Raw genomic sequence first — 10093 nt, 5'->3', positions numbered from 1 at the left:
AATATCCTGTTTACACACGACCATTACATAATGGTTTACAATACAAATATGTTACAACAAAATAAGTTTCTTAAATGCAGTTTTTACACAATATCATACAAGCATGGACTCCAAATCTCGTCCTTATTTAAGTATGCGACAGCGGAAGCTCTTAATAATTACCTGAGAATAAACATGCTTAAAACGTCAACAAAAATGTTGGTGAGTTATAGGTTTAACCTATATATATCAAATCATAATAATAGACCACAAGATTTCATATTTCAATACACATCCCATACATAGAGATAAAAATCATTCATATGGTGAACACCTGGTAACCGACATTAACAAGATGCATATATAAGAATATCCCCATCATTTCGGGACACCCTTCGGATATGATATAAATTTCGAAGTACTAAAGCATCCGATACTTTGGATGGGGTTTGTTAGGCCCAATAGATCTATCTTTAGGATTCGCGTCAATTAGGGTGTCTGTTCCCTAATTCTTAGATTACCAGACTTAATAAAAAGGGGCATATTCGATTTCGATAATTCAACCATAGAATGTAGTTTCACGTACTTGTGTCTATTTTGTTAATCATTTATAAAACCTGCATGTATTCTCATCCCAAAAATATTAGATTTTAAAAGTGGGACTATAACTCACTTTCACAGATTTTTACTTCGTCGGGAAGTAAGACTTGGCCACTGGTTGATTCACGAACCTATAACAATATATACATATATATCAAAGTATGTTCAAAATATATTTACAACACTTTTAATATATTTTGATGTTTTAAGTTTATTAAGTCAGCTGTCCTCGTTAGTAACCTACAACTAGTTGTCCACAGTTAGATGTACAGAAATAAATCGATAAATATTATCTTTAATCAATCCACGACCCAGTGTATACGTATCTCAGTATTGATCACAACTCAAACTATATATATTTTGGAATCAACCTCAACCCTGTATAGCTAACTCCAACATTCACATATAGAGTGTCTATGGTTGTTCTGAAATATATATAGATGTGTCGACATGATAGGTCGAAACATTGTATACGTGTCTATGGTATCTCAAGATTACATAATATACAATACAAGTTGATTAAGTTATGGTTGGAATAGATTTGTTACCAATTTTCACGTAGCTAAAATGAGAAAAATTATCCAATCTTGTTTTACCCATAACTTCTTCATTTTAAATCCGTTTTGAGTGAATCAAATTGCTATGGTTTCATATTGAACTCTATTTTATGAATCTAAATAGAAAAAGTATAGGTTTATAGTCAGAAAAATAAGTTACAAGTCGTTTTTGTAAAGGTAGTCATTTCAGTCGAAAGAACAACGTCTAGATGACCATTTTAGAAAACATACTTCCACTTTGAGTTTAACCATAATTTTTGGATATAGTTTCATGTTCATAATAAAAGTCATTTTCTCAGAATAATAACTTTTAAATCAAAGTTTATCATAGTTTTTAATTAACTAACCCAAAACAGCCCGCGGTGTTACTACGACGGCGTAAATCCGGTTTTACGGTGTTTTTCGTGTTTCCAGGTTTTAAATCATTAAGTTAGCATATCATATAGATATAGAACATGTGTTTAGTTGATTTTAAAAGTCAAGTTAGAAGGATTAACTTTTGTTTGCGAACAAGTTTAGAATTAACTAAACTATGTTCTAGTGATTACAAGTTTAAACCTTCGAATAAGATAGCTTTTTATGTATGAATCGAATGATGTTATGAACATCATTACTACCTTAAGTTCCTTGGATAAACCTACTGGAAAAGAGAAAAATGGATCTAGCTTCAACGGATCCTTGGATGGCTCGAAGTTCTTGAAGCAGAATCATGACACGAAAACAAGTTCAAGTAAGATCATCACTTGAAATAAGATTGTTATAGTTATAGAAATTGAACCAAAGTTTGAATATGATTATTACCTTGTATTAGAATGATAACCTACTGTAAGAAACAAAGATTTCTTGAGGTTGGATGATCACCTTACAAGATTGGAAGTGAGCTAGCAAACTTGAAAGTATTCTTGATTTTATGTAACTAGAACTTGTAGAATATATGAAGAACACTTAGAACTTGAAGATAGAACTTGAGAGAGATCAATTAGATGAAGAAAATTGAAGAATGAAAGTGTTTGTAGGTGTTTTTGGTCGTTGGTGTATGGATTAGATATAAAGGATATGTAATTTTGTTTTCATGTAAATAAGTCATGAATGATTACTCATATTTTTGTAATTTTATGAGATATTTCATTCTAGTTGCCAAATGATGGTTCCCACATGTGTTAGGTGACTCACATGTGCTGCTAATAGCTGATCATTGGAGTATATATACCAATAGTACATACATCTAAAAGCTGTGTATTGTACGAGTACGAATACGGGTGCATACGAGTAGAATTGTTGATGAAACTGAATGAGGATTTAATTGTAAGCATTTTTGTTAAGTAGAAGTATTTTGATAAGTATATTAAAGTCTTTCAAAAGTGTATAAATACATATTAAAACACTACATGTATATACATTTTAACTGAGTCGTTAAGTCATCGTTAGTCGTTACATGTAAGTGTTGTTTTGAAACCTTTAGGTTAACGATCTTGTCAAATGTTGTTAACCCAATGTTTATAATATCAAATGAGATTTTAAATTATTATATTATCATGATATTATCATGTATGAATATCTCTTAATATGATATATATACATTAAATGTCTTTACAACGATAATCGTTACATATATGTCTCGTTTAAAATCATTAAGTTAGTAGTCTTGTTTTTACATATGTAGTTCATTGTTAATATACTTAATGATATGTTTACTTATCATAGTATCATGTTAACTATATATATATATATATCCATATATATGTCATCATATAGTTTTTACAAGTTTTAACGTTCGTGAATCACCGGTCAACTTGGGTGGTCAATTGTCTATATGAAACATATTTCAATTAATCAAGTCTTAACAAGTTTGATTGCTTAACATGTTGGAAACATTTAATCATGTAAATATCAATCTCAATTAATATATATAAACATGGAAAAGTTCGGGTCACTACAGTACCTACCCGTTAAATAAATTTCGTCCCGAAATTTTAAGCTGTTGAAGGTGTTGACGAATCTTCTGGAAATAGATGCGGGTATTTCTTCTTCATCTGATCTTCACGCTCCCAGGTGAACTCGGGTCCCTTACGAGCATTCCATCGAACCTTAACAATTGGTATCTTATTTTGCTTAAGTCTTTTAACCTCACGATCCATTATTTCGACGGGTTCTTCGATGAATTGAAGTTTTTCGTTGATTTGGATTTCATCTAATGGAATAGTGAGATCTTCTTTAGCAAAACATTTCTTCAAATTCGAGACGTGGAAAGTGTTATGTACAGCCGCGAGTTGTTGAGCTCACTCAAGTCGGTAAGCTACTGGTCCGACACGATTAATAATCTTGAATGGTCCAATATACCTTGGATTTAATTTCCCTCGTTTACCAAATCGAACAACACCTTTCCAAGGTGCAACTTTAAGCATGACCATCTCTCCAATTTCAAATTCTATATCTTTTCTTTTAATGTCAGCGTAGCTCTTTTGTCGACTTTGGGTGGTTTTCAACCGTTGTTGAATTTGGATGATCTTCTCGGTAGTTTCTTGTATAATCTCCGGACCCGTAATCTGTCTATCCCCCACTTCACTCCAACAAATCGGAGACCTGCACTTTCTACCATAAAGTGCTTCAAACGGCGCCATCTCAATGCTTGAATGGTAGCTGTTGTTGTAGGAAAATTCTGCTAACGGTAGATGTCGATCCCAACTATTTCCGAAATCAATAACACATGCTCGTAGCATGTCTTCAAGCGTTTGTATCGTCCTTTTGCTCTGCCCATCAGTTTGTGGATGATAGGCAGTACTCATGTCTAGACGAGTTCCTAATGCTTGCTGTAATGTCTGCCAGAATCTTGAAATAAATCTGCCATCCCTATCAGAGATAATAGAGATTGGTATTCCATGTCTGGAGACGACTTCCTTCAAATACAGTCGTGCTAACTTATCCATCTTGTCATCTTCTCTTATTGGTAGGAAGTGTGCTGATTTGGTGAGACGATCAACTATTACCCAAATAGTATCAAAACCACTTGCAGTCCTTGGCAATTTAGTGATGAAATCCATGGTAATGTTTTCCCATTTCCATTCCGGGATTTCGGGTTGTTGAAGTAGACCTGATGGTTTCTGATGCTCAGCTTTGACCTTAGAACACGTCAAACATTCTCCTACGTATTTAGCAACATCGGCTTTCATACCCGGCCACCAAAAATGTTTCTTGAGATCCTTGTACATCTTCCCCGTTCCAGGATGTATCGAGTATCTGGTTTTATGAGCTTCTCTAAGTACCATTTCTCTCATATCTCCAAATTTTGGTACCCAAATCCTTTCAGCCCTATACCGGGTTCCATCTTCCCGAATATTAAGATGCTTCTCCGATCCTTTGGGTATTTCATCCTTTAAATTTCCCTCTTTTAAAACTCCTTGTTGCGCCTCCTTTATTTGAGTAGTAAGGTTATTATGAATCATTATATTCATAGATTTTACTCGAATGGGTTCTCTGTCCTTCCTGCTCAAGGCATCGGCTACCACATTTGCCTTCCCTGGGTGGTAACGAATCTCAAAGTCGTAATCATTCAATAATTCAATCCACCTACGCTGCCTCATATTCAGTTGGTTCTGATTAAATATGTGTTGAAGACTTTTGTGGTCGGTATGTATAATACTTTTGACCCCATATAAGTAGTGCCTCCAAGTCTTTAATGCAAAAACAACCGCGCCTAATTCCAAATCATGCGTCGTATAATTTTGTTCGTGAATCTTCAATTGTCAAGACGCATAAGCAATCACCTTCGTTCGTTGCATTAATACACAACCGAGACCTTGCTTTGATGCGTCACAATAAATCACAAAATCATCATTCCCTTCAGGCAATGACAATATAGGTGCCGTAGTTAGCTTTTTCTTCAATAACTGAAACGCTTTCTCTTGTTCATCATTCCATTCAAATTTCTTCCCTTTATGCGTTAATGCAGTCAAGGGTTTTGCTATTCTGGAAAAGTCTTGGATGAACCTTCTGTAGTAACCAGCTAGTCCTAAAAACTGGCGTATGTGTTTCGTAGTTTTCGGGGTTTCCCACTTTTCAACAGTTTCTATCTTTGCCGGATCCACCTTAATACCTTCTTTGTTCACTATGTGACCGAGGAATTGAACTTCTTCCAACCAAAATGCACACTTTGAAAAGTTAGCGTACAATTCTTCCTTCCTCAATACTTCTAACACCTTTCTCAAATGTTCACCGTGTTCTTGGTCATTCTTTGAGTAAATAAGTATGTCATCAATGAAAACAATGACAAACTTGTCAAGGTATGGTCCACACACTCGGTTCATAAGGTCCATGAACACAGCTGGTGCATTAGTTAAACCAAATGGCATGACCATAAACTCGTAATGACCGTAACGTGTTCTGAAAGCAGTCTTTGGAATATCATCTTCTTTCACCCGCATTTGATGATACCCGGAACGTAAGTCAATCTTTGAATATACAGACGAGCCTTGTAGTTGATCAAATAAGTCGTCGATTCTCGGTAGTGGGTAGCGGTTCTTGATGGTAAGTTTGTTCAACTCTCGGTAGTCGATACACAACCTGAATGTACCATCTTTCTTCTTGACAAACAAAACAGGAGCTCCCCACGGTGATGTGCTTGGTCGAATGAAACCATGCTCTAAAAGTTCTTGTAATTGGCTTTGCAGTTCTTTCATCTCGCTGGTTGTGAGTCTGTAAGGAGCACGAGCTATTGGTGCAGCTCCTGGTACAAGATCTATTTGAAATTCAACGGATCGATGTGGGGGTAATCCCGGTAATTCTTTCGGAAATACATCGGGAAATTCTTTTGCAATGGGAACATCATTGATCCTCTTTTCTTCAGTTTGTACTTTCTCGACGTGTGCTAGAACAGCATAGCAACCTTTTCTTATTAGTTTTTGTGCCTTCAAATTACTAATAAGATGTAGCTTCGTGTTGCCCTTTTCTCCGTACACCATTAAGGGTTTTCCTTTTTCTCGTATAATGCGAATTGCATTTTTGTAACAAACGATCTCTGCTTTCACTTCTTTCAACCAGTCCATACCGATTATCACATCAAAACTCCCTAACTCTACTGGTATCAAATCAATCTTAAATGTTTCGCTAACCAGTTTAATTTCTCGATACTGACATATATTATCTGCTGAAATTAATTTACCATTTGCTAATTCGAGTAAAAATTTACTATCCAAAGGCGTCAATGGACAACTTAATTTAGCACAAAAATCTCTACTCATATAGCTTCTATCCGCACCCGAATCAAATAAAACGTAAGCAGATTTATTGTCAATAAGAAACGTACCCGTAACAAGCTCCGGGTCTTCCTGTGCCTCTGCCGCATTAATATTGAAAACTATTCCGCGGCCTTGTCCATTCGTGTTCTCCTGGTTCGGGCAATTTCTAATAATGTGGCCCGGTTTTCCACATTTATAACAAACTACATTTGCATAACTTGCTCCGACACTACTTGCTCCACCATTACTCGTTCCGACACCATTTTTTCCTTTCGTTCTATTAACCCCTGGTCCGTAGACCTCACACTTCGCCGCGCTATGACCATTTCTTTTACACTTGTTGCAAAATTTGGTGCAGAACCCCGAGTGATACTTTTCACACCTTTGGCATAGCTGCTTCTGATTGTTGTTGTTGTTGTTGTTGTGGTTATTATTGTTGTTGGGATGGTTGTTGTAGTTGCTGTTGTTGTTATTGTTGTTGTTGTTGTTGTTGTTGTTGGGCCGTTTGTTGTAGTTGCGATTGATGTTGCGATTGTTGGGATAATTGTTGCGATTATTGTTGTAATTGCTGTTGTTGTTGTATTGGTGATTCTTATCACCGTTTTCCTCCCACTTTCTTTTGACTTGCTTCACATTGGCCTCTTCAGCAGTCTGTTCTTTAATTCTTTCTTCAATCTGGTTCACTAGTTTGTGAGCCATTCTACATGCCTGTTGTATGGAGGCGGGCTCGTTTGAACTTATATCTTCTTGGATTCTTTCCGGTAATCCTTTCACAAACGCGTCGATCTTCTCTTCCTCATCTTCGAATGCTCCCGGACACAATAGGCACAATTCTGTGAATCGTCTTTCGTACGTGGTAATATCAAATCCTTGGGTTCGTAACCTTCTAAGTTCTGTCTTGAGCTTATTGACCTCGGTTCTGGGACGGTATTTCTCGTTCATCAAGTGCTTGAATGCTGACCACGGTAGTGCGTACGCATCGTCTTGTCCCACTTGCTCTAGATAGGTATTCCACCATGTTAACGTAGAACCTGTGAAGGTATGCGTAGCGTACTTCACTTTGTCCTCTTCAGTACACTTACTTATGGCAAACACCGATTCGACCTTCTCGGTCCACCGTTTCAATCCGATCGGTCCTTCGGTTCCATCAAATTCCAAAGGTTTGCAGGCAGTGAATTCTTTGTAGGTGCATCCTACACGATTTCCTGTACTGCTAGATCCAAGGTTATTGTTGGTATGTAGCGCAGCCTGTACTGCGGCTATGTTTGAAGCTAGAAAAGTACGGAATTCCTCTTCATTCATATTCACGGTGTGTCGAGTAGTCGGTGCCATTTCCTTCAAAATAGTTAAATGGAACAAGTTAATCATACAGAATATTAAGAGTAGTTAATAGTATTTCGTAGCATAATATGAACTCATTTATAAAAGCTTTTTCTTCATATTAGCGTTTTATAAGTTTAAATTCGGGTAGTACCTACCCGTTAAGTTCATACTTAGTAGCTAATATACAATTCAACTACTACAATTCTATATGAAAAACTGATTATAATAATATTTCGCGTTCAAACTTTTACACAATATTTTACAAACTTACAATACCGCTTATTTTACATATAGCATAAAATATAGCACACAATAAATTTGATACAAGATGGTTGTGAAGATAATTCTAGCTAATACATAAGTCGTTCAGCAAAGGCAATAAAGACACGTAATTCATACGTCCAGAAACAAGTCATGCATTCTGTTTTTACTAGGATTACTTCCCATCCTTGGTCTTGTGGAACATAACCGTTATGGCCGTTGATAAGACATCGTGTTGTAACGTCGTCAAAGGGACGAGGGTTACGTAATGTCCAACAGTCCCGTAACAATCTAAAAACCTCATTTCTTACCCCAATTACCGACTCTGTCACTTGTGGGAACGTTTTGTTTAATAGTTGTAGCCCGATGTTCTTGTTCTCACTTTGGTGAGAAGCGAACATTACTAATCCGTAAGCATAACATGCTTCTTTATGTTGCATGTTAGCCGCTTTTTCTAAATCACGAAGTCCAATATTTGGATATATTGAGTCAAAATAATTTCTTAACCCATTGCGTAAAATAGCATTTGGGTTCCCCGCAATATATGCGTCAAAGTAAACACATCGTAACTTATGGATTTCCCAATGTGATATCCCCCATCTTTCGAACGAAAGCCTTTTATAAACCAAGGCATTCTTGGAACGTTCTTCGAATGTCTTACAAACTGATCTCGCCTTAAATAGTTGTGCCGAAGAATTCTGACCGACTCTAGACAAGATTTCATCAATCATGTCTCCGGGTAGGTCTCTTAAAATATTGGGTTGTCTATCCATTTTGTGTTTTTATACTGTAAAATAGACAAGAGTTAGATTCATAAAAAAAAATACTTATTAATACAAGCAATTTTTACATATATCATAAAGCATAAGCACACTATATTACATATATTACACCACACGAATACAACTATCTTATTCCGACTCGCTTGTTTCTTCTTCTTCTTCAGTTTTGGTTCATTTTGCCAAGTTTCTAGGGATATATGATGTTCCCCTAATACGAGCCGTCGTTATCCACATTGGTTTAGAAAAACCTGGTGGTTTAGAGGTTCCCGGTTCATTATTACAACTTAAGGACTTCGGGGGTTGACGATACATATAAAGTTCATCGGGGTTGGAATTAGATTTCTCTATTTTTATGCCCTTTCCCTTATTATTTTCTTTTGCCTTTTTAAATTCAGTTGGGGTAATTTCTATAACATCATCGGAATTCTCGTCGGAATCCGATTCATCGAAGAATTGGTAATCCTCCCAATATTTTGCTTCCTTGGCGGAAACACCATTGACCATAATTAACCTTGGTCGGTTGGTTGAGGATTTTCTTTTACTTAACCGTTTTATTATTTCCCCCACCGGTTCTATTTCTTCATCCGGTTCCGATTCTTCTTCCGGTTCCGATTCTTCTTCCGGTTCCGACTCTTCTTCCGGTTCCTCTTCGGGAACTTGTGAATCAGTCCACGAATCATTCCAATTTACATTTGACTCTTCATTATTATTAGGTGAGTCAATGGGACTTGTTCTAGAGGTAGACATCTATCACATAATATCAAACGCGTTAAGAGATTAATATATCACATAATATTCACATGTTAAAAAATATATAGTTTCCAACAAAATTTGTTAAGCAATCATTTTTCAAGTAAACACGGTCGAAGTCCAGACTCACTAATGCATCCTAACAAACTCGATAAGACACACTAATGCAAAATTCTGGTTCTCTAAGACCAACGCTCGGATACCAACTGAAATGTCCCGTTCTTATTGATTAAAAACGTTCCATATTAATTGATTTCGTTACGAGGTTTTGACCTCTATATGAGACGTTTTTCAAAGACTGCATTCATTTTAAAACAAACCATAACCTTTATTTCATCAATAAAGGTTTAAAAAGCTTTACGTAGATTATCAAATAATGATAATCTAAAATATCCTGTTTACACACGACCATTACATAATGGTTTACAATACAAATATGTTACAACAAAATAAGTTTCTTGAATGCAGTTTTTACACAATATCATACAAGCATGGACTCCAAATCTCGTCCTTATTTAAGTATGCGACAGCGGAAGCTCTTAATAATTACCTGAGAATAAACATGCTTAAAACGTCAACAAAAATGTTGGTGAGTTATAGGTTTAAC

The sequence above is a fragment of the Rutidosis leptorrhynchoides genome, chromosome 2, assembly GCF_046630445.1.
Source record: "Rutidosis leptorrhynchoides isolate AG116_Rl617_1_P2 chromosome 2, CSIRO_AGI_Rlap_v1, whole genome shotgun sequence".
In the NCBI taxonomy this organism is placed as follows: Eukaryota; Viridiplantae; Streptophyta; class Magnoliopsida; order Asterales; family Asteraceae; genus Rutidosis; species Rutidosis leptorrhynchoides.
Note: the sequence above shows the minus strand (reverse complement) of the source record.